Below are 20,000 nucleotides of genomic sequence, written 5' to 3'. Positions count from 1 at the left end.
TATCGCCAGTACATTATATAAGTAGGAAAGAAAACCCAAAAGCTTAAAGCACCTGGTATTCCTAGGCAGTCTCTCATAAAAGTACTAACCAGACCTAAACCTGCTAAGATTCAGAGATCGGGCATTGACTCTATTTTTTGGCAAAATTATTAAAAACTAAGAGAAAAATGTCCAAAAAGCTTACAGCACCTGGTATTCCCAGGCGGTCTCCCATCCAAGTACTAACCAGGCCCAAACCTGCTTAGCTTCAGAGATCAGACGAGATCAGGCATAGCCAGGTTGGTATGGCCGTAAGCGAAGACTGCTGCAAAGAGAGGGCTATTTAAAGACCAGCCAATCTAATCGCCAGTACATTATATAAGTAGGAAAGAAAACCCAAAAGCTAAAAGCACCTGGTATTCCTAGGCAGTCTCTCATCAAAGTACTAACCAGACCTAAACCTGCTAAGATTCAGAGATCGGGCATTGAATCTTTTTTTTTTTTTTTAATGAAAGATTATTATATAATTCGTGAAATTTTCCAAAAAGATTAAAGCACCTGGTATTCCCAGGCAGTCTCCCATCCATGTACTAACCAGGCCCAAACCTGCTAATATTCAGAGATCGGGCATTGACTCTATTTTTTGGCAAAATTATTAAAAACTAAGTGAAAAATGTCCAAAAAGCTTACAGCACCTGGTATTCCCAGGCGGTCTCCCATCCAAGTACTAACCAGGCCCAAACCTGCTTAGCTTCCGAGATCAGACGAGATCGGACATAGCCAGGTTGGTATGGCCGTAAGCGAAGTCTGCTGCAAAGAGAGGGCTATTTAAAGACCAGCCAATCTTATCGCCAGTACATTATATAAGTAGGAAAGAAAACCCAAAAGCTTAAAGCACCTGGTATTCCTAGGCAGTCTCTCATAAAAGTACTAACCAGACCTAAACCTGCTAAGATTCAGAGATCGGGCATTGACTCTATTTTTTGGCAAAATTATTAAAAACTAAGAGAAAAATGTCCAAAAAGCTTACAGCACCTGGTATTCCCAGGCGGTCTCCCATCCAAGTACTAACCAGGCCCAAACCTGCAAATATTCAGAGATCGGGCATTGACTCTATTTTTTGGCAAAATTATTATATACTAAGTGAAAAATGTCCAAAAAGCTTACAGCACCTGGTATTCCCAGGCGGTCTCCCATCCAAGTACTAACCAGGCCCAAACCTGCTTAGCTTCCGAGATCAGACGAGATCGGGCATAGCCAGGTTGGTATGGCCGTAAGCGAAGTCTGCTGCAAAGAGAGGGCTATTTAAAGAACAGCCAATCTTATCGCCAGTACATTATATAAGTAGTAAAGAAAACCCAAAAGCTTAAAGCACCTGGTATTCCTAGGCAGTCTCTAATAAAAAAACTAACCAGACCTAAACCTGCTAAGATTCAGAGATCGGGCATTGACTCTATTTTTTGGCAAAATTATTATAAACTAAGTGAAAAATGTCCAAAAAGTTTACAGCACCTGGTATTCCCAGGCGGTCTCCCATCCAAGTACTAACCAGGCCCAAACCTGCTAAGATTCAGAGATCGGGCATTGACTCTTTTTTTTTTTTTTAATGAAAGATTATTATATAATTCGTGAAATTTTCCAAAAAGATTAAAGCACCTGGTATTCCCAGGCTGTCTCCCATCCATGTACTAACCAGGCCCAAACCTGCAAATATTCAGAGATCGGGCATTGACTTTTTTTTTGGCAAAATTATTATATACTAAGTGAAAAATGTCCAAAAAGCTTACAGCACCTGGTATTCAATCAATCAATCAATCACCTTTATTTATATAGTGCTTTAAACAAAATACATTGCGTCAAAGCACTGAACAACATTCATTAGGAAAACAGTGTCTCAATAATGCAAAATTATAATTAAAGGCAGTATATTCCCAGGCAGTCTCCCATCCATGTACTAAACAGGCCCAAACCTGCTAATATTCAGAGATCAGGCACTGACTCTATTTTTTGGCAAAATTATTATATACTAAGTGAAAAATGTCCAAAAAGCTTACAGCACCTGGAATTCCCAGGCGGTCTCCCATCCAAGTACTAACCAGGCCCAAACCTGCTTAGCTTCCGAGATCAGACAAGATCGGACATAGCCAGGTTGGTATGGCCGTAAGCGAAGTCTGCTGCAAAGAGAGGGCTATTTAAAGACCAGCCAATCTTATCGCCAGTACATTATATAAGTAGGAAAGAAAACCCAAAAGCTAAAAGCACCTGGTATTCCTAGGCAGTCTCTCATCAAAGTACTAACCAGACCTAAACCTGCTAAGATTCAGAGATCGGGCATTGAATCTTTTTTTTTTTTTTAATGAAAGATTATTATATAATTCGTGAAATTTTCCAAAAAGATTAAAGCACCTGGTATTCCCAGGCAGTCTCCCATCCATGTACTAACCAGGCCCAAACCTGCTAATATTCAGAGATCGGGCATTGACTCTATTTTTTGGCAAAATTATTATATACTAAGTGAAAAATGTCCAAAAAGCTTACAGCACCTGGTATACCCAGGCGGGCTCCCATCCAAGTACTAACCAGGCCCAAACCTGCTTAGCTTCCGAGATCAGACGAGATCGGGCATAGCCAGGTTGGTATGGCCGTAAGCGAAGTCTGCTGCAAAGAGAGGGCTATTTAAAGAACAGCCAATCTTATCGCCAGTACATTATATAAGTAGGAAAGAAAACCCAAAAGCTTAAAGCACCTGGTATTCCTAGGCAGTCTCTCATAAAAGTACTAACCAGACCTAAACCTGCTAAGATTCAGAGATCGGGCATTGACTCTATTTTTTGGCAAAATTATTAAAAACTAAGTGAAAAATGTCCAAAAAGCTTACAGCACCTGGTATTCCCAGGCGGTCTCCCATCCAAGTACTAACCAGGCCCAAACCTGCTTAGCTTCCGAGATCAGACGAGATCGGACATAGCCAGGTTGGTATGGCCGTAAGCGAAGTCTGCTGCAAAGAGAGGGCTATTTAAAGACCAGCCAATCTTATCGCCAGTACATTATATAAGTAGGAAAGAAAACCCAAAAGCTTAAAGCACCTGGTATTCCTAGGCAGTCTCTCATAAAAGTACTAACCAGACCTAAACCTGCTAAGATTCAGAGATCGGGCATTGACTCTATTTTTTGGCAAAATTATTAAAAACTAAGAGAAAAATGTCCAAAAAGCTTACAGCACCTGGTATTCCCAGGCGGTCTCCCATCCAAGTACTAACCAGGCCCAAACCTGCTTAGCTTCAGAGATCAGACGAGATCAGGCATAGCCAGGTTGGTATGGCCGTAAGCGAAGACTGCTGCAAAGAGAGGGCTATTTAAAGACCAGCCAATCTAATCGCCAGTACATTATATAAGTAGGAAAGAAAACCCAAAAGCTAAAAGCACCTGGTATTCCTAGGCAGTCTCTCATCAAAGTACTAACCAGACCTAAACCTGCTAAGATTCAGAGATCGGGCATTGAATCTTTTTTTTTTTTTTTAATGAAAGATTATTATATAATTCGTGAAATTTTCCAAAAAGATTAAAGCACCTGGTATTCCCAGGCAGTCTCCCATCCATGTACTAACCAGGCCCAAACCTGCTAATATTCAGAGATCGGGCATTGACTCTATTTTTTGGCAAAATTATTAAAAACTAAGTGAAAAATGTCCAAAAAGCTTACAGCACCTGGTATTCCCAGGCGGTCTCCCATCCAAGTACTAACCAGGCCCAAACCTGCTTAGCTTGCGAGATCAGACGAGATCGGACATAGCCAGGTTGGTATGGCCGTAAGCGAAGTCTGCTGCAAAGAGAGGGCTATTTAAAGACCAGCCAATCTTATCGCCAGTACATTATATAAGTAGGAAAGAAAACCCAAAAGCTAAAAGCACCTGGTATTCCTAGGCAGTCTCTCATCAAAGTACTAACCAGACCTAAACCTGCTAAGATTCAGAGATCAGGCATTGAATCTTTTTTTTTTTTTAATGAAAGATTATTATATAATTCGTGAAATTTTCCAAAAAGATTAAAGCACCTGGTATTCCCAGGCAGTCTCCCATCCATGTACTAACCAGGCCCAAACCTGCTAATATTCAGAGATCGGGCATTGACTCTATTTTTTGGAAAAATTATTATATACTAAGTGAAAAATGTCCAAAAAGCTTACAGCACCTGGTATTCAATCAATCAATCAGTCACCTTTATTTATATAGTGCTTTAAACAAAATACATTGCGTCAAAGCACTGAACAACATTCATTAGGAAAACAGTGTCTCAATAATGCAAAATTATAATTAAAGGCAGTATATTCCCAGGCAGTCTCCCATCCATGTACTAAACAGGCCCAAACCTGCTAATATTCAGAGATCAGGCACTGACTCTATTTTTTGGCAAAATTATTATATACTAAGTGAAAAATGTCCAAAAAGCTTACAGCACCTGGAATTCCCAGGCGGTCTCCCATCCAAGTACTAACCAGGCCCAAACCTGCTTAGCTTCCGAGATCAGACAAGATCGGACATAGCCAGGTTGGTATGGCCATAAGCGAAGTCTGCTGCAAAGAGAGGGGTATTTAAAGACCAGCCAATCTTATCGCCAGTACATTATATAAGTGAAAAATGTCCAAAAAGCTTACAGCACCTGGTATTCCCAGGCGGTCTCCCATCCAAGTACTAACCAGGCCCAAACCTGCTTAGCTTCCGAGATCAGACGAGATCGGACATAGCCAGGTTGGTATGGCCGTAAGCGAAGTCTGCTGCAAAGAGAGGGCTATTTAAAGACCAGCCAATCTTATCGCCAGTACATTATATAAGTAGGAAAGAAAACCCAAAAGCTTAAAGCACCTGGTATTCCTAGGCAGTCTCTCATAAAAGTACTAACCAGACCTAAACCTGCTAAGATTCAGAGATCGGGCATTGACTCTATTTTTTGGCAAAATTATTAAAAACTAAGAGAAAAATGTCCAAAAAGCTTACAGCACCTGGTATTCCCAGGCGGTCTCCCATCCAAGTACTAACCAGGCCCAAACCTGCTTAGCTTCAGAGATCAGACGAGATCAGGCATAGCCAGGTTGGTATGGCCGTAAGCGAAGACTGCTGCAAAGAGAGGGCTATTTAAAGACCAGCCAATCTAATCGCCAGTACATTATATAAGTAGGAAAGAAAACCCAAAAGCTAAAAGCACCTGGTATTCCTAGGCAGTCTCTCATCAAAGTACTAACCAGACCTAAACCTGCTAAGATTCAGAGATCGGGCATTGAATCTTTTTTTTTTTTTTTAATGAAAGATTATTATATAATTCGTGAAATTTTCCAAAAAGATTAAAGCACCTGGTATTCCCAGGCAGTCTCCCATCCATGTACTAACCAGGCCCAAACCTGCTAATATTCAGAGATCGGGCATTGACTCTATTTTTTGGCAAAATTATTAAAAACTAAGTGAAAAATGTCCAAAAAGCTTACAGCACCTGGTATTCCCAGGCGGTCTCCCATCCAAGTACTAACCAGGCCCAAACCTGCTTAGCTTGCGAGATCAGACGAGATCGGACATAGCCAGGTTGGTATGGCCGTAAGCGAAGTCTGCTGCAAAGAGAGGGCTATTTAAAGACCAGCCAATCTTATCGCCAGTACATTATATAAGTAGGAAAGAAAACCCAAAAGCTAAAAGCACCTGGTATTCCTAGGCAGTCTCTCATCAAAGTACTAACCAGACCTAAACCTGCTAAGATTCAGAGATCAGGCATTGAATCTTTTTTTTTTTTTTAATGAAAGATTATTATATAATTCGTGAAATTTTCCAAAAAGATTAAAGCACCTGGTATTCCCAGGCAGTCTCCCATCCATGTACTAACCAGGCCCAAACCTGCTAATATTCAGAGATCGGGCATTGACTCTATTTTTTGGAAAAATTATTATATACTAAGTGAAAAATGTCCAAAAAGCTTACAGCACCTGGTATTCAATCAATCAATCAGTCACCTTTATTTATATAGTGCTTTAAACAAAATACATTGCGTCAAAGCACTGAACAACATTCATTAGGAAAACAGTGTCTCAATAATGCAAAATTATAATTAAAGGCAGTATATTCCCAGGCAGTCTCCCATCCATGTACTAAACAGGCCCAAACCTGCTAATATTCAGAGATCAGGCACTGACTCTATTTTTTGGCAAAATTATTATATACTAAGTGAAAAATGTCCAAAAAGCTTACAGCACCTGGAATTCCCAGGCGGTCTCCCATCCAAGTACTAACCAGGCCCAAACCTGCTTAGCTTCCGAGATCAGACAAGATCGGACATAGCCAGGTTGGTATGGCCATAAGCGAAGTCTGCTGCAAAGAGAGGGGTATTTAAAGACCAGCCAATCTTATCGCCAGTACATTATATAAGTAGGAAAGAAAACCCAAAAGCTTAAAGCACCTGGTATTCCTAGGCAGTCTCTCATAAAAGTACTAACCAGACCTAAACCTGCTAAGATTCAGAGATCGGGCATTGACTCTATTTTTTGGCAAAATTATTAAAAACTAAGAGAAAAATGTCCAAAAAGCTTACAGCACCTGGTATTCCCAGGCGGTCTCCCATCCAAGTACTAACCAGGCCCAAACCTGCTTAGCTTCAGAGATCAGACGAGATCAGGCATAGCCAGGTTGGTATGGCCGTAAGCGAAGACTGCTGCAAAGAGAGGGCTATTTAAAGACCAGCCAATCTAATCGCCAGTACATTATATAAGTAGGAAAGAAAACCCAAAAGCTAAAAGCACCTGGTATTCCTAGGCAGTCTCTCATCAAAGTACTAACCAGACCTAAACCTGCTAAGATTCAGAGATCGGGCATTGACTCTATTTTTTGGCAAAATTATTAAAAACTAAGTGAAAAATGTCCAAAAAGCTTACAGCACCTGGTATTCCCAGGCTGTCTCCCATCCAAGTACTAACCAGGCCCAAACCTGCTTAGCTTCCGAGATCAGACGAGATCGGACATAGCCAGGTTGGTATGGCCGTAAGCGAAGTCTGCTGCAAAGAGAGGGCTATTTAAAGACCAGCCAATCTTATCGCCAGTACATTATATAAGTAGGAAAGAAAACCCAAAAGCTTAAAGCACCTGGTATTCCTAGGCAGTCTCTCATAAAAGTACTAACCAGACCTAAACCTGCTAAGATTCAGAGATCGGGCATTGACTCTATTTTTTGGCAAAATTATTAAAAACTAAGAGAAAAATGTCCAAAAAGCTTACAGCACCTGGTATTCCCAGGCGGTCTCCCATCCAAGTACTAACCAGGCCCAAACCTGCTTAGCTTCAGAGATAAGACGAGATCAGGCATAGCCAGGTTGGTATGGCCGTAAGCGAAGACTGCTGCAAAGAGAGGGCTATTTAAAGACCAGCCAATCTAATCGCCAGTACATTATATAAGTAGGAAAGAAAACCCAAAAGCTAAAAGCACCTGGTATTCCTAGGCAGTCTCTCATCAAAGTACTAACCAGACCTAAACCTGCTAAGATTCAGAGATCGGGCATTGAATCTTTTTTTTTTTTTTTTATGAAAGATTATTATATAATTCGTGAAATTTTCCAAAAAGATTAAAGCACCTGGTATTCCCAGGCAGTCTCCCATCCATGTACTAACCAGGCCCAAACCTGCTAATATTCAGAGATCGGGCATTGACTCTATTTTTTGGCAAAATTATTAAAAACTAAGTGAAAAATGTCCAAAAAGCTTACAGCACCTGGTATTCCCAGGCGGTCTCCCATCCAAGTACTAAGCAGGCCCAAACCTGCTTAGCTTCCGAGATCAGACGAGATCGGACATAGCCAGGTTGGTATGGCCGTAAGCGAAGTCTGCTGCAAAGAGAGGGCTATTTAAAGACCAGCCAATCTTATCGCCAGTACATTATATAAGTAGGAAAGAAAACCCAAAAGCTTAAAGCACCTGGTATTCCTAGGCAGTCTCTCATAAAAGTACTAACCAGACCTAAACCTGCTAAGATTCAGAGATCGGGCATTGACTCTATTTTTTGGCAAAATTATTAAAAACTAAGAGAAAAATGTCCAAAAAGCTTACAGCACCTGGTATTCCCAGGCGGTCTCCCATCCAAGTACTAACCAGGCCCAAACCTGCAAATATTCAGAGATCGGGCATTGACTCTATTTTTTGGCAAAATTATTATATACTAAGTGAAAAATGTCCAAAAAGCTTACAGCACCTGGTATTCCCAGGCGGTCTCCCATCCAAGTACTAACCAGGCCCAAACCTGCTTAGCTTCCGAGATCAGACGAGATCGGGCATAGCCAGGTTGGTATGGCCGTAAGCGAAGTCTGCTGCAAAGAGAGGGCTATTTAAAGAACAGCCAATCTTATCGCCAGTACATTATATAAGTAGTAAAGAAAACCCAAAAGCTTAAAGCACCTGGTATTCCTAGGCAGTCTCTAATAAAAAAACTAACCAGACCTAAACCTGCTAAGATTCAGAGATCGGGCATTGACTCTATTTTTTGGCAAAATTATTATAAACTAAGTGAAAAATGTCCAAAAAGTTTACAGCACCTGGTATTCCCAGGCGGTCTCCCATCCAAGTACTAACCAGGCCCAAACCTGCTAAGATTCAGAGATCGGGCATTGACTCTTTTTTTTTTTTTTAATGAAAGATTATTATATAATTCGTGAAATTTTCCAAAAAGATTAAAGCACCTGGTATTCCCAGGCTGTCTCCCATCCATGTACTAACCAGGCCCAAACCTGCAAATATTCAGAGATCGGGCATTGACTTTTTTTTTGGCAAAATTATTATATACTAAGTGAAAAATGTCCAAAAAGCTTACAGCACCTGGTATTCAATCAATCAATCAATCACCTTTATTTATATAGTGCTTTAAACAAAATACATTGCGTCAAAGCACTGAACAACATTCATTAGGAAAACAGTGTCTCAATAATGCAAAATTATAATTAAAGGCAGTATATTCCCAGGCAGTCTCCCATCCATGTACTAAACAGGCCCAAACCTGCTAATATTCAGAGATCAGGCACTGACTCTATTTTTTGGCAAAATTATTATATACTAAGTGAAAAATGTCCAAAAAGCTTACAGCACCTGGAATTCCCAGGCGGTCTCCCATCCAAGTACTAACCAGGCCCAAACCTGCTTAGCTTCCGAGATCAGACAAGATCAGACATAGCCAGGTTGGTATGGCCGTAAGCGAAGTCTGCTGCAAAGAGAGGGCTATTTAAAGACCAGCCAATCTTATCGCCAGTACATTATATAAGTAGGAAAGAAAACCCAAAAGCTTAAAGCACCTGGTATTCCTAGGCAGTCTCTCATAAAAGTACTAACCAGACCTAAACCTGCTAAGATTCAGAGATCGGGCATTGACTCTATTTTTTGGCAAAATTATTAAAAACTAAGAGAAAAATGTCCAAAAAGCTTACAGCACCTGGTATTCCCAGGCGGTCTCCCATCCAAGTACTAACCAGGCCCAAACCTGCTTAGCTTCAGAGATCAGACGAGATCAGGCATAGCCAGGTTGGTATGGCCGTAAGCGAAGACTCCTGCAAAGAGAGGGCTATTTAAAGACCAGCCAATCTAATCGCCAGTACATTATATAAGTAGGAAAGAAAACCCAAAAGCTAAAAGCACCTGGTATTCCTAGGCAGTCTCTCATCAAAGTACTAACCAGACCTAAACCTGCTAAGATTCAGAGATCGGGCATTGAATCTTTTTTTTTTTTTTTAATGAAAGATTATTATATAATTCGTGAAATTTTCCAAAAAGATTAAAGCACCTGGTATTCCCAGGCAGTCTCCCATCCATGTACTAACCAGGCCCAAACCTGCTAATATTCAGAGATCGGGCATTGACTCTATTTTTTGGCAAAATTATTAAAAACTAAGTGAAAAATGTCCCAAAAGCTTACAGCACCTGGTATTCCCAGGCGGTCTCCCATCCAAGTACTAACCAGGCCCAAACCTGCTTAGCTTCCGAGATCAGACGAGATCGGACATAGCCAGGTTGGTATGGCCGTAAGCGAAGTCTGCTGCAAAGAGAGGGCTATTTAAAGACCAGCCAATCTTATCGCCAGTACATTATATAAGTAGGAAAGAAAACCCAAAAGCTTAAAGCACCTGGTATTCCTAGGCAGTCTCTCATAAAAGTACTAACCAGACCTAAACCTGCTAAGATTCAGAGATCGGGCATTGACTCTATTTTTTGGCAAAATTATTAAAAACTAAGAGAAAAATGTCCAAAAAGCTTACAGCACCTGGTATTCCCAGGCGGTCTCCCATCCAAGTACTAACCAGGCCCAAACCTGCTTAGCTTCAGAGATCAGACGAGATCAGGCATAGCCAGGTTGGTATGGCCGTAAGCGAAGACTGCTGCAAAGAGAGGGCTATTTAAAGACCAGCCAATCTAATCGCCAGTACATTATATAAGTAGGAAAGAAAACCCAAAAGCTAAAAGCACCTGGTATTCCTAGGCAGTCTCTCATCAAAGTACTAACCAGACCTAAACCTGCTAAGATTCAGAGATCAGGCATTGAATCTTTTTTTTTTTTTTAATGAAAGATTATTATATAATTCGTGAAATTTTCCAAAAAGATTAAAGCACCTGGTATTCCCAGGCAGTCTCCCATCCATGTACTAACCAGGCCCAAACCTGCTAATATTCAGAGATCGGGCATTGACTCTATTTTTTGGAAAAATTATTATATACTAAGTGAAAAATGTCCAAAAAGCTTACAGCACCTGGTATTCAATCAATCAATCAATCACCTTTATTTATATAGTGCTTTAAACAAAATACATTGCGTCAAAGCACTGAACAACATTCATTAGGAAAACAGTGTCTCAATAATGCAAAATTATAATTAAAGGCAGTATATTCCCAGGCAGTCTCCCATCCATGTACTAAACAGGCCCAAACCTGCTAATATTCAGAGATCAGGCACTGACTCTATTTTTTGGCAAAATTATTATATACTAAGTGAAAAATGTCCAAAAAGCTTACAGCACCTGGAATTCCCAGGCGGTCTCCCATCCAAGTACTAACCAGGCCCAAACCTGCTTAGCTTCCGAGATCAGACAAGATCGGACATAGCCAGGTTGGTATGGCCATAAGCGAAGTCTGCTGCAAAGAGAGGGGTATTTAAAGACCAGCCAATCTTATCGCCAGTACATTATATAAGTAGGAAAGAAAACCCAAAAGCTTAAAGCACCTGGTATTCCTAGGCAGTCTCTCATAAAAGTACTAACCAGACCTAAACCTGCTAAGATTCAGAGATCGGGCATTGACTCTATTTTTTGGCAAAATTATTAAAAACTAAGAGAAAAATGTCCAAAAAGCTTACAGCACCTGGTATTCCCAGGCGGTCTCCCATCCAAGTACTAACCAGGCCCAAACCTGCTTAGCTTCAGAGATCAGACGAGATCAGGCATAGCCAGGTTGGTATGGCCGTAAGCGAAGACTGCTGCAAAGAGAGGGCTATTTAAAGACCAGCCAATCTAATCGCCAGTACATTATATAAGTAGGAAAGAAAACCCAAAAGCTAAAAGCACCTGGTATTCCTAGGCAGTCTCTCATCAAAGTACTAACCAGACCTAAACCTGCTAAGATTCAGAGATCGGGCATTGAATCTTTTTTTTTTTTTTTTTAATGAAAGATTATTATATAATTCGTGAAATTTTCCAAAAAGATTAAAGCACCTGGTATTCCCAGGCAGTCTCCCATCCATGTACTAACCAGGCCCAAACCTGCTAATATTCAGAGATCGGGCATTGACTCTATTTTTTGGCAAAATTATTATATACTAAGTGAAAAATGTCCAAAAAGCTTACAGCACCTGGTATTCAATCAATCAATCAATCACCTTTATTTATATAGTGCTTTAAACAAAATACATTGCGTCAAAGCACTGAACAACATTCATTAGGAAAACAGTGTCTCAATAATGCAAAATTATAATTAAAGGCAGTATATTCCCAGGCAGTCTCCCATCCATGTACTAAACAGGCCCAAACCTGCTAATATTCAGAGATCAGGCACTGACTCTATTTTTTGGCAAAATTATTATATACTAAGTGAAAAATGTCCAAAAAGCTTACAGCACCTGGAATTCCCAGGCGGTCTCCCATCCAAGTACTAACCAGGCCCAAACCTGCTTAGCTTCCGAGATCAGACAAGATCAGACATAGCCAGGTTGGTATGGCCGTAAGCGAAGTCTGCTGCAAAGAGAGGGCTATTTAAAGACCAGCCAATCTTATCGCCAGTACATTATATAAGTAGGAAAGAAAACCCAAAAGCTTAAAGCACCTGGTATTCCTAGGCAGTCTCTCATAAAAGTACTAACCAGACCTAAACCTGCTAAGATTCAGAGATCGGGCATTGACTCTATTTTTTGGCAAAATTATTAAAAACTAAGAGAAAAATGTCCAAAAAGCTTACAGCACCTGGTATTCCCAGGCGGTCTCCCATCCAAGTACTAACCAGGCCCAAACCTGCTTAGCTTCAGAGATCAGACGAGATCAGGCATAGCCAGGTTGGTATGGCCGTAAGCGAAGACTGCTGCAAAGAGAGGGCTATTTAAAGACCAGCCAATCTAATCGCCAGTACATTATATAAGTAGGAAAGAAAACCCAAAAGCTAAAAGCACCTGGTATTCCTAGGCAGTCTCTCATCAAAGTACTAACCAGACCTAAACCTGCTAAGATTCAGAGATCGGGCATTGACTCTATTTTTTGGCAAAATTATTAAAAACTAAGTGAAAAATGTCCAAAAAGCTTACAGCACCTGGTATTCCCAGGCGGTCTCCCATCCAAGTACTAACCAGGCCCAAACCTGCTTAGCTTCCGAGATCAGACGAGATCGGACATAGCCAGGTTGGTATGGCCGTAAGCGAAGTCTGCTGCAAAGAGAGGGCTATTTAAAGACAAGCCAATCTTATCGCCAGTACATTATATAAGTAGGAAAGAAAACCCAAAAGCTTAAAGCACCTGGTATTCCTAGGCAGTCTCTCATAAAAGTACTAACCAGACCTAAACCTGCTAAGATTCAGAGATCGGGCATTGACTCTATTTTTTGGCAAAATTATTAAAAACTAAGAGAAAAATGTCCAAAAAGCTTACAGCACCTGGTATTCCCAGGCGGTCTCCCATCCAAGTACTAACCAGGCCCAAACCTGCTTAGCTTCAGAGATCAGACGAGATCAGGCATAGCCAGGTTGGTATGGCCGTAAGCGAAGACTGCTGCAAAGAGAGGGCTATTTAAAGACCAGCCAATCTAATCGCCAGTACATTATATAAGTAGGAAAGAAAACCCAAAAGCTAAAAGCACCTGGTATTCCTAGGCAGTCTCTCATCAAAGTACTAACCAGACCTAAACCTGCTAAGATTCAGAGATCGGGCATTGAATCTTTTTTTTTTTTTTTTAATGAAAGATTATTATATAATTCGTGAAATTTTCCAAAAAGATTAAAGCACCTGGTATTCCCAGGCAGTCTCCCATCCATGTACTAACCAGGCCCAAACCTGCTAATATTCAGAGATCGGGCATTGACTCTATTTTTTGGCAAAATTATTAAAAACTAAGTGAAAAATGTCCCAAAAGCTTACAGCACCTGGTATTCCCAGGCGGTCTCCCATCCAAGTACTAACCAGGCCCAAACCTGCTTAGCTTCCGAGATCAGACGAGATCGGACATAGCCAGGTTGGTATGGCCGTAAGCGAAGTCTGCTGCAAAGAGAGGGCTATTTAAAGACCAGCCAATCTTATCGCCAGTACATTATATAAGTAGGAAAGAAAACCCAAAAGCTTAAAGCACCTGGTATTCCTAGGCAGTCTCTCATAAAAGTACTAACCAGACCTAAACCTGCTAAGATTCAGAGATCGGGCATTGACTCTATTTTTTGGCAAAATTATTAAAAACTAAGAGAAAAATGTCCAAAAAGCTTACAGCACCTGGTATTCCCAGGCGGTCTCCCATCCAAGTACTAACCAGGCCCAAACCTGCTTAGCTTCAGAGATCAGACGAGATCAGGCATAGCCAGGTTGGTATGGCCGTAAGCGAAGACTGCTGCAAAGAGAGGGCTATTTAAAGACCAGCCAATCTAATCGCCAGTACATTATATAAGTAGGAAAGAAAACCCAAAAGCTAAAAGCACCTGGTATTCCTAGGCAGTCTCTCATCAAAGTACTAACCAGACCTAAACCTGCTAAGATTCAGAGATCAGGCATTGAATCTTTTTTTTTTTTTAATGAAAGATTATTATATAATTCGTGAAATTTTCCAAAAAGATTAAAGCACCTGGTATTCCCAGGCAGTCTCCCATCCATGTACTAACCAGGCCCAAACCTGCTAATATTCAGAGATCGGGCATTGACTCTATTTTTTGGAAAAATTATTATATACTAAGTGAAAAATGTCCAAAAAGCTTACAGCACCTGGTATTCAATCAATCAATCAATCACCTTTATTTATATAGTGCTTTAAACAAAATACATTGCGTCAAAGCACTGAACAACATTCATTAGGAAAACAGTGTCTCAATAATGCAAAATTATAATTAAAGGCAGTATATTCCCAGGCAGTCTCCCATCCATGTACTAAACAGGCCCAAACCTGCTAATATTCAGAGATCAGGCACTGACTCTATTTTTTGGCAAAATTATTATATACTAAGTGAAAAATGTCCAAAAAGCTTACAGCACCTGGAATTCCCAGGCGGTCTCCCATCCAAGTACTAACCAGGCCCAAACCTGCTTAGCTTCCGAGATCAGACAAGATCGGACATAGCCAGGTTGGTATGGCCATAAGCGAAGTCTGCTGCAAAGAGAGGGGTATTTAAAGACCAGCCAATCTTATCGCCAGTACATTATATAAGTAGGAAAGAAAACCCAAAAGCTTAAAGCACCTGGTATTCCTAGGCAGTCTCTCATAAAAGTACTAACCAGACCTAAACCTGCTAAGATTCAGAGATCGGGCATTGACTCTATTTTTTGGCAAAATTATTAAAAACTAAGAGAAAAATGTCCAAAAAGCTTACAGTACCTGGTATTCCCAGGCGGTCTCCCATCCAAGTACTAACCAGGCCCAAACCTGCTTAGCTTCAGAGATCAGACGAGATCAGGCATAGCCAGGTTGGTATGGCCGTAAGCGAAGACTGCTGCAAAGAGAGGGCTATTTAAAGACCAGCCAATCTAATCGCCAGTACATTATATAAGTAGGAAAGAAAACCCAAAAGCTAAAAGCACCTGGTATTCCTAGGCAGTCTCTCATCAAAGTACTAACCAGACCTAAACCTGCTAAGATTCAGAGATCGGGCATTGAATCTTTTTTTTTTTTTTTTTAATGAAAGATTATTATATAATTCGTGAAATTTTCCAAAAAGATTAAAGCACCTGGTATTCCCAGGCAGTCTCCCATCCATGTACTAACCAGGCCCAAACCTGCTAATATTCAGAGATCGGGCATTGACTCTATTTTTTGGCAAAATTATTATATACTAAGTGAAAAATGTCCAAAAAGCTTACAGCACCTGGTATTCAATCAATCAATCAATCACCTTTATTTATATAGTGCTTTAAACAAAATACATTGCGTCAAAGCACTGAACAACATTCATTAGGAAAACAGTGTCTCAATAATGCAAAATTATAATTAAAGGCAGTATATTCCCAGGCAGTCTCCCATCCATGTACTAAACAGGCCCAAACCTGCTAATATTCAGAGATCAGGCACTGACTCTATTTTTTGGCAAAATTATTATATACTAAGTGAAAAATGTCCAAAAAGCTTACAGCACCTGGAATTCCCAGGCGGTCTCCCATCCAAGTACTAACCAGGCCCAAACCTGCTTAGCTTCCGAGATCAGACAAGATCAGACATAGCCAGGTTGGTATGGCCGTAAGCGAAGTCTGCTGCAAAGAGAGGGCTATTTAAAGACCAGCCAATCTTATCGCCAGTACATTATATAAGTAGGAAAGAAAACCCAAAAGCTTAAAGCACCTGGTATTCCTAGGCAGTCTCTCATAAAAGTACTAACCAGACCTAAACCTGCTAAGATTCAGAGATCGGGCATTGACTCTATTTTTTGGCAAAATTATTAAAAACTAAGAGAAAAATGTCCAAAAAGCTTACAGCACCTGGTATTCCCAGGCGGTCTCCCATCCAAGTACTAACCAGGCCCAAACCTGCTTAGCTTCAGAGATCAGACGAGATCAGGCATAGCCAGGTTGGTATGGCCGTAAGCGAAGACTGCTGCAAAGAGAGGGCTATTTAAAGACCAGCCAATCTAATCGCCAGTACATTATATAAGTAGGAAAGAAAACCCAAAAGCTAAAAGCACCTGGTATTCCTAGGCAGTCTCTCATCAAAGTACTAACCAGACCTAAACCTGCTAAGATTCAGAGATCGGGCATTGAATCTTTTTTTTTTTTTTTTAATGAAAGATTATTATATAATTCGTGAAATTTTCCAAAAAGATTAAAGCACCTGGTATTCCCAGGCAGTCTCCCATCCATGTACTAACCAGGCCCAAACCTGCAAATATTCAGAGATCGGGCATTGACTCTATTTTTTGGCAAAATTATTAAAAACTAAGTGAAAAATGTCCAAAAAGCTTACAGCACCTGGTATTCCCAGGCGGTCTCCCATCCAAGTACTAACCAGGCCCAAACCTGCTTAGCTTCCGAGATCAGACGAGATCGGACATAGCCAGGTTGGTATGGCCGTAAGCGAAGTCTGCTGCAAAGAGAGGGCTATTTAAAGACCAGCCAATCTTATCGCCAGTACATTATATAAGTAGGAAAGAAAACCCAAAAGCTTAAAGCACCTGGTATTCCTAGGCAGTCTCTCATAAAAGTACTAACCAGACCTAAACCTGCTAAGATTCAGAGATCGGGCATTGACTCTATTTTTTGGCAAAATTATTAAAAACTAAGAGAAAAATGTCCAAAAAGCTTACAGCACCTGGTATTCCCAGGCGGTCTCCCATCCAAGTACTAACAAGGCCCAAACCTGCTTAGCTTCAGAGATCAGACGAGATCAGGCATAGCCAGGTTGGTATGGCAGTAAGCGAAGACTGCTGCAAAGAGAGGGCTATTTAAAGACCAGCCAATCTAATCGCCAGTACATTATATAAGTAGGAAAGAAAACCCAAAAGCTAAAAGCACCTGGTATTCCTAGGCAGTCTCTCATCAAAGTACTAACCAGACCTAAACCTGCTAAGATTCAGAGATCGGGCATTGAATCTTTTTTTTTTTTTTTTTATGAAAGATTATTATATAATTCGTGAAATTTTCCAAAAAGATTAAAGCACCTGGTATTCCCAGGCAGTCTCCCATCCATGTACTAACCAGGCCCAAACCTGCTAATATTCAGAGATCGGGCATTGACTCTATTTTTTGGCAAAATTATTAAAAACTAAGTGAAAAATGTCCAAAAAGCTTACAGCACCTGGTATTCCCAGGCGGTCTCCCATCCAAGTACTAACCAGGCCCAAACCTGCTTAGCTTCCGAGATCAGACGAGATCGGACATAGCCAGGTTGGTATGGCCGTAAGCGAAGTCTGCTGCAAAGAGAGGGCTATTTAAAGACCAGCCAATCTTATCGCCAGTACATTATATAAGTAGGAAAGAAAACCCAAAAGCTTAAAGCACCTGGTATTCCTAGGCAGTCTCTCATAAAAGTACTAACCAGACCTAAACCTGCTAAGATTCAGAGATCGGGCATTGACTCTATTTTTTGGCAAAATTATTAAAAACTAAGAGAAAAATGTCCAAAAAGCTTACAGCACCTGGTATTCCCAGGCGGTCTCCCATCCAAGTACTAACCAGGCCCAAACCTGCTTAGCTTCAGAGATCAGACGAGATCAGGCATAGCCAGGTTGGTATGGCCGTAAGCGAAGACTGCTGCAAAGAGAGGGCTATTTAAAGACCAGCCAATCTAATCGCCAGTACATTATATAAGTAGGAAAGAAAACCCAAAAGCTAAAAGCACCTGGTATTCCTAGGCAGTCTCTCATCAAAGTACTAACCAGACCTAAACCTGCTAAGATTCAGAGATCAGGCATTGAATCTTTTTTTTTTTTTAATGAAAGATTATTATATAATTCGTGAAATTTTCCAAAAAGATTAAAGCACCTGGTATTCCCAGGCAGTCTCCCATCCATGTACTAACCAGGCCCAAACCTGCAAATATTCAGAGATCGGGCATTGACTCTATTTTTTGGCAAAATTATTATATACTAAGTGAAAAATGTCCAAAAAGCTTACAGCACCTGGTATTCCCAGGCGGTCTCCCATCCAAGTACTAACCAGGCCCAAACCTGCTTAGCTTCCGAGATCAGACGAGATCGGGCATAGCCAGGTTGGTATGGCCGTAAGCGAAGTCTGCTGCAAAGAGAGGGCTATTTAAAGAACAGCCAATCTTATCGCCAGTACATTATATAAGTAGTAAAGAAAACCCAAAAGCTTAAAGCACCTGGTATTCCTAGGCAGTCTCTAATAAAAAAACTAACCAGACCTAAACCTGCTAAGATTCAGAGATCGGGCATTGACTCTATTTTTTGGCAAAATTATTATAAACTAAGTGAAAAATGTCCAAAAAGTTTACAGCACCTGGTATTCCCAGGCGGTCTCCCATCCAAGTACTAACCAGGCCCAAACCTGCTAAGATTCAGAGATCGGGCATTGACTCTTTTTTTTTTTTTTAATGAAAGATTATTATATAATTCGTGAAATTTTCCAAAAAGATTAAAGCACCTGGTATTCCCAGGCTGTCTCCCATCCATGTACTAACCAGGCCCAAACCTGCAAATATTCAGAGATCGGGCATTGACTTTTTTTTTGGCAAAATTATTATATACTAAGTGAAAAATGTCCAAAAAGCTTACAGCACCTGGTATTCAATCAATCAATCAATCACCTTTATTTATATAGTGCTTTAAACAAAATACATTGCGTCAAAGCACTGAACAACATTCATTAGGAAAACAGTGTCTCAATAATGCAAAATTATAATTAAAGGCAGTATATTCCCAGGCAGTCTCCCATCCATGTACTAAACAGGCCCAAACCTGCTAATATTCAGAGATCAGGCACTGACTCTATTTTTTGGCAAAATTATTATATACTAAGTGAAAAAGGTCCAAAAAGCTTACAGCACCTGGAATTCCCAGGCGGTCTCCCATCCAAGTACTAACCAGGCCCAAACCTGCTTAGCTTCCGAGATCAGACAAGATCGGACATAGCCAGGTTGGTATGGCCGTAAGCGAAGTCTGCTGCAAAGAGAGGGCTATTTAAAGACCAGCCAATCTTATCGCCAGTACATTATATAAGTAGGAAAGAAAACCCAAAAGCTTAAAGCACCTGGTATTCCTAGGCAGTCTCTCATAAAAGTACTAACCAGACCTAAACCTGCTAAGATTCAGAGATCGGGCATTGACTCTATTTTTTGGCAAAATTATTAAAAACTAAGAGAAAAATGTCCAAAAAGCTTACAGCACCTGGTATTCCCAGGCGGTCTCCCATCCAAGTACTAACCAGGCCCAAACCTGCTTAGCTTCAGAGATCAGACGAGATCAGGCATAGCCAGGTTGGTATGGCCGTAAGCGAAGACTGCTGCAAAGAGAGGGCTATTTAAAGACCAGCCAATCTAATCGCCAGTACATTATATAAGTAGGAAAGAAAACCCAAAAGCTAAAAGCACCTGGTATTCCTAGGCAGTCTCTCATCAAAGTACTAACCAGACCTAAACCTGCTAAGATTCAGAGATCGGGCATTGAATCTTTTTTTTTTTTTTTAATGAAAGATTATTATATAATTCGTGAAATTTTCCAAAAAGATTAAAGCACCTGGTATTCCCAGGCAGTCTCCCATCCATGTACTAACCAGGCCCAAACCTGCTAATATTCAGAGATCGGGCATTGACTCTATTTTTTGGCAAAATTATTATATACTAAGTGAAAAATGTCCAAAAAGCTTACAGCACCTGGTATACCCAGGCGGGCTCCCATCCAAG

General features: G+C 40.6%; 42 non-coding genes across 42 annotated transcripts in view; all 42 read right to left on the bottom strand.

Moving 5' to 3' along the window:
• Nucleotides 1-177: 177 nt before the first annotated feature.
• Nucleotides 178-296, bottom strand: LOC127997907 (5S ribosomal RNA). Its single transcript, XR_008170763.1, has one exon. It is a non-coding gene; the product is annotated as a 5S ribosomal RNA (ribosomal RNA).
• Nucleotides 297-662: 366 nt separating this feature from the next.
• On the bottom strand, nucleotides 663-781 carry LOC127996833 (5S ribosomal RNA). The gene has a single exon (XR_008169721.1). It is a non-coding gene; the product is annotated as a 5S ribosomal RNA (ribosomal RNA).
• A 358-nt stretch (nucleotides 782-1,139) lies between these two features.
• Nucleotides 1,140-1,258, bottom strand: LOC127995895 (5S ribosomal RNA). Its single transcript, XR_008168823.1, has one exon. It is a non-coding gene; the product is annotated as a 5S ribosomal RNA (ribosomal RNA).
• Nucleotides 1,259-2,026: 768 nt separating this feature from the next.
• LOC128003139 (5S ribosomal RNA) lies at nucleotides 2,027-2,145 on the bottom strand. The gene has a single exon (XR_008175869.1). It is a non-coding gene; the product is annotated as a 5S ribosomal RNA (ribosomal RNA).
• A 365-nt stretch (nucleotides 2,146-2,510) lies between these two features.
• LOC128002783 (5S ribosomal RNA) lies at nucleotides 2,511-2,629 on the bottom strand. Its single transcript, XR_008175521.1, has one exon. It is a non-coding gene; the product is annotated as a 5S ribosomal RNA (ribosomal RNA).
• Nucleotides 2,630-2,850: 221 nt separating this feature from the next.
• On the bottom strand, nucleotides 2,851-2,969 carry LOC127996832 (5S ribosomal RNA). The gene has a single exon (XR_008169720.1). It is a non-coding gene; the product is annotated as a 5S ribosomal RNA (ribosomal RNA).
• A 221-nt stretch (nucleotides 2,970-3,190) lies between these two features.
• Nucleotides 3,191-3,309, bottom strand: LOC127997906 (5S ribosomal RNA). The gene has a single exon (XR_008170762.1). It is a non-coding gene; the product is annotated as a 5S ribosomal RNA (ribosomal RNA).
• A 366-nt stretch (nucleotides 3,310-3,675) lies between these two features.
• On the bottom strand, nucleotides 3,676-3,794 carry LOC128003518 (5S ribosomal RNA). Its single transcript, XR_008176241.1, has one exon. It is a non-coding gene; the product is annotated as a 5S ribosomal RNA (ribosomal RNA).
• Nucleotides 3,795-4,425: 631 nt separating this feature from the next.
• On the bottom strand, nucleotides 4,426-4,544 carry LOC128003864 (5S ribosomal RNA). Its single transcript, XR_008176576.1, has one exon. It is a non-coding gene; the product is annotated as a 5S ribosomal RNA (ribosomal RNA).
• Nucleotides 4,545-4,626: 82 nt separating this feature from the next.
• On the bottom strand, nucleotides 4,627-4,745 carry LOC127996831 (5S ribosomal RNA). The gene has a single exon (XR_008169719.1). It is a non-coding gene; the product is annotated as a 5S ribosomal RNA (ribosomal RNA).
• A 221-nt stretch (nucleotides 4,746-4,966) lies between these two features.
• LOC127997905 (5S ribosomal RNA) lies at nucleotides 4,967-5,085 on the bottom strand. The gene has a single exon (XR_008170761.1). It is a non-coding gene; the product is annotated as a 5S ribosomal RNA (ribosomal RNA).
• A 366-nt stretch (nucleotides 5,086-5,451) lies between these two features.
• Nucleotides 5,452-5,570, bottom strand: LOC128003517 (5S ribosomal RNA). Its single transcript, XR_008176240.1, has one exon. It is a non-coding gene; the product is annotated as a 5S ribosomal RNA (ribosomal RNA).
• A 632-nt stretch (nucleotides 5,571-6,202) lies between these two features.
• On the bottom strand, nucleotides 6,203-6,321 carry LOC128003862 (5S ribosomal RNA). The gene has a single exon (XR_008176574.1). It is a non-coding gene; the product is annotated as a 5S ribosomal RNA (ribosomal RNA).
• Nucleotides 6,322-6,542: 221 nt separating this feature from the next.
• LOC127997904 (5S ribosomal RNA) lies at nucleotides 6,543-6,661 on the bottom strand. The gene has a single exon (XR_008170760.1). It is a non-coding gene; the product is annotated as a 5S ribosomal RNA (ribosomal RNA).
• Nucleotides 6,662-6,882: 221 nt separating this feature from the next.
• On the bottom strand, nucleotides 6,883-7,001 carry LOC128004427 (5S ribosomal RNA). The gene has a single exon (XR_008177117.1). It is a non-coding gene; the product is annotated as a 5S ribosomal RNA (ribosomal RNA).
• Nucleotides 7,002-7,222: 221 nt separating this feature from the next.
• Nucleotides 7,223-7,341, bottom strand: LOC128004858 (5S ribosomal RNA). The gene has a single exon (XR_008177533.1). It is a non-coding gene; the product is annotated as a 5S ribosomal RNA (ribosomal RNA).
• A 366-nt stretch (nucleotides 7,342-7,707) lies between these two features.
• LOC128002851 (5S ribosomal RNA) lies at nucleotides 7,708-7,826 on the bottom strand. Its single transcript, XR_008175587.1, has one exon. It is a non-coding gene; the product is annotated as a 5S ribosomal RNA (ribosomal RNA).
• Nucleotides 7,827-8,184: 358 nt separating this feature from the next.
• LOC127995884 (5S ribosomal RNA) lies at nucleotides 8,185-8,303 on the bottom strand. Its single transcript, XR_008168812.1, has one exon. It is a non-coding gene; the product is annotated as a 5S ribosomal RNA (ribosomal RNA).
• A 768-nt stretch (nucleotides 8,304-9,071) lies between these two features.
• Nucleotides 9,072-9,190, bottom strand: LOC128004506 (5S ribosomal RNA). The gene has a single exon (XR_008177194.1). It is a non-coding gene; the product is annotated as a 5S ribosomal RNA (ribosomal RNA).
• Nucleotides 9,191-9,411: 221 nt separating this feature from the next.
• On the bottom strand, nucleotides 9,412-9,530 carry LOC127997903 (5S ribosomal RNA). The gene has a single exon (XR_008170759.1). It is a non-coding gene; the product is annotated as a 5S ribosomal RNA (ribosomal RNA).
• A 366-nt stretch (nucleotides 9,531-9,896) lies between these two features.
• On the bottom strand, nucleotides 9,897-10,015 carry LOC127996829 (5S ribosomal RNA). The gene has a single exon (XR_008169717.1). It is a non-coding gene; the product is annotated as a 5S ribosomal RNA (ribosomal RNA).
• Nucleotides 10,016-10,236: 221 nt separating this feature from the next.
• Nucleotides 10,237-10,355, bottom strand: LOC127997901 (5S ribosomal RNA). The gene has a single exon (XR_008170757.1). It is a non-coding gene; the product is annotated as a 5S ribosomal RNA (ribosomal RNA).
• Nucleotides 10,356-10,987: 632 nt separating this feature from the next.
• Nucleotides 10,988-11,106, bottom strand: LOC128003860 (5S ribosomal RNA). Its single transcript, XR_008176573.1, has one exon. It is a non-coding gene; the product is annotated as a 5S ribosomal RNA (ribosomal RNA).
• Nucleotides 11,107-11,327: 221 nt separating this feature from the next.
• Nucleotides 11,328-11,446, bottom strand: LOC127997900 (5S ribosomal RNA). Its single transcript, XR_008170756.1, has one exon. It is a non-coding gene; the product is annotated as a 5S ribosomal RNA (ribosomal RNA).
• A 635-nt stretch (nucleotides 11,447-12,081) lies between these two features.
• LOC128004505 (5S ribosomal RNA) lies at nucleotides 12,082-12,200 on the bottom strand. The gene has a single exon (XR_008177193.1). It is a non-coding gene; the product is annotated as a 5S ribosomal RNA (ribosomal RNA).
• A 221-nt stretch (nucleotides 12,201-12,421) lies between these two features.
• Nucleotides 12,422-12,540, bottom strand: LOC127997899 (5S ribosomal RNA). Its single transcript, XR_008170755.1, has one exon. It is a non-coding gene; the product is annotated as a 5S ribosomal RNA (ribosomal RNA).
• Nucleotides 12,541-12,761: 221 nt separating this feature from the next.
• Nucleotides 12,762-12,880, bottom strand: LOC127996828 (5S ribosomal RNA). The gene has a single exon (XR_008169716.1). It is a non-coding gene; the product is annotated as a 5S ribosomal RNA (ribosomal RNA).
• Nucleotides 12,881-13,101: 221 nt separating this feature from the next.
• LOC127997898 (5S ribosomal RNA) lies at nucleotides 13,102-13,220 on the bottom strand. Its single transcript, XR_008170754.1, has one exon. It is a non-coding gene; the product is annotated as a 5S ribosomal RNA (ribosomal RNA).
• A 367-nt stretch (nucleotides 13,221-13,587) lies between these two features.
• LOC127996827 (5S ribosomal RNA) lies at nucleotides 13,588-13,706 on the bottom strand. The gene has a single exon (XR_008169715.1). It is a non-coding gene; the product is annotated as a 5S ribosomal RNA (ribosomal RNA).
• A 221-nt stretch (nucleotides 13,707-13,927) lies between these two features.
• Nucleotides 13,928-14,046, bottom strand: LOC127997897 (5S ribosomal RNA). Its single transcript, XR_008170753.1, has one exon. It is a non-coding gene; the product is annotated as a 5S ribosomal RNA (ribosomal RNA).
• A 631-nt stretch (nucleotides 14,047-14,677) lies between these two features.
• Nucleotides 14,678-14,796, bottom strand: LOC128003859 (5S ribosomal RNA). Its single transcript, XR_008176572.1, has one exon. It is a non-coding gene; the product is annotated as a 5S ribosomal RNA (ribosomal RNA).
• Nucleotides 14,797-15,017: 221 nt separating this feature from the next.
• Nucleotides 15,018-15,136, bottom strand: LOC128001466 (5S ribosomal RNA). The gene has a single exon (XR_008174234.1). It is a non-coding gene; the product is annotated as a 5S ribosomal RNA (ribosomal RNA).
• Nucleotides 15,137-15,771: 635 nt separating this feature from the next.
• Nucleotides 15,772-15,890, bottom strand: LOC128004504 (5S ribosomal RNA). Its single transcript, XR_008177192.1, has one exon. It is a non-coding gene; the product is annotated as a 5S ribosomal RNA (ribosomal RNA).
• Nucleotides 15,891-16,111: 221 nt separating this feature from the next.
• LOC127997896 (5S ribosomal RNA) lies at nucleotides 16,112-16,230 on the bottom strand. The gene has a single exon (XR_008170752.1). It is a non-coding gene; the product is annotated as a 5S ribosomal RNA (ribosomal RNA).
• A 367-nt stretch (nucleotides 16,231-16,597) lies between these two features.
• On the bottom strand, nucleotides 16,598-16,716 carry LOC127996826 (5S ribosomal RNA). The gene has a single exon (XR_008169714.1). It is a non-coding gene; the product is annotated as a 5S ribosomal RNA (ribosomal RNA).
• Nucleotides 16,717-16,937: 221 nt separating this feature from the next.
• LOC128005346 (5S ribosomal RNA) lies at nucleotides 16,938-17,056 on the bottom strand. Its single transcript, XR_008178002.1, has one exon. It is a non-coding gene; the product is annotated as a 5S ribosomal RNA (ribosomal RNA).
• Nucleotides 17,057-17,423: 367 nt separating this feature from the next.
• Nucleotides 17,424-17,542, bottom strand: LOC127996825 (5S ribosomal RNA). Its single transcript, XR_008169713.1, has one exon. It is a non-coding gene; the product is annotated as a 5S ribosomal RNA (ribosomal RNA).
• Nucleotides 17,543-17,763: 221 nt separating this feature from the next.
• On the bottom strand, nucleotides 17,764-17,882 carry LOC127997895 (5S ribosomal RNA). The gene has a single exon (XR_008170751.1). It is a non-coding gene; the product is annotated as a 5S ribosomal RNA (ribosomal RNA).
• A 364-nt stretch (nucleotides 17,883-18,246) lies between these two features.
• Nucleotides 18,247-18,365, bottom strand: LOC127995872 (5S ribosomal RNA). Its single transcript, XR_008168801.1, has one exon. It is a non-coding gene; the product is annotated as a 5S ribosomal RNA (ribosomal RNA).
• A 768-nt stretch (nucleotides 18,366-19,133) lies between these two features.
• Nucleotides 19,134-19,252, bottom strand: LOC128003138 (5S ribosomal RNA). The gene has a single exon (XR_008175868.1). It is a non-coding gene; the product is annotated as a 5S ribosomal RNA (ribosomal RNA).
• A 221-nt stretch (nucleotides 19,253-19,473) lies between these two features.
• On the bottom strand, nucleotides 19,474-19,592 carry LOC127997894 (5S ribosomal RNA). Its single transcript, XR_008170750.1, has one exon. It is a non-coding gene; the product is annotated as a 5S ribosomal RNA (ribosomal RNA).
• Nucleotides 19,593-19,958: 366 nt separating this feature from the next.
• Nucleotides 19,959-20,000, bottom strand: part of LOC128002782 (5S ribosomal RNA) — a 119-nt gene continuing 77 nt past the window's right edge. Inside the window, exon 1 of the ribosomal RNA XR_008175520.1 lies at nucleotides 19,959-20,000. This exon is cut by the window's right edge and continues 77 nt beyond it. This is a non-coding gene — a ribosomal RNA (5S ribosomal RNA).

Source organism: Carassius gibelio, chromosome B22, assembly GCF_023724105.1.
Source record: "Carassius gibelio isolate Cgi1373 ecotype wild population from Czech Republic chromosome B22, carGib1.2-hapl.c, whole genome shotgun sequence".
Lineage (NCBI taxonomy): Eukaryota > Metazoa > Chordata > Actinopteri > Cypriniformes > Cyprinidae > Carassius > Carassius gibelio.
Note: the sequence above shows the minus strand (reverse complement) of the source record. Positions and strands in the feature narration are given on the sequence as shown.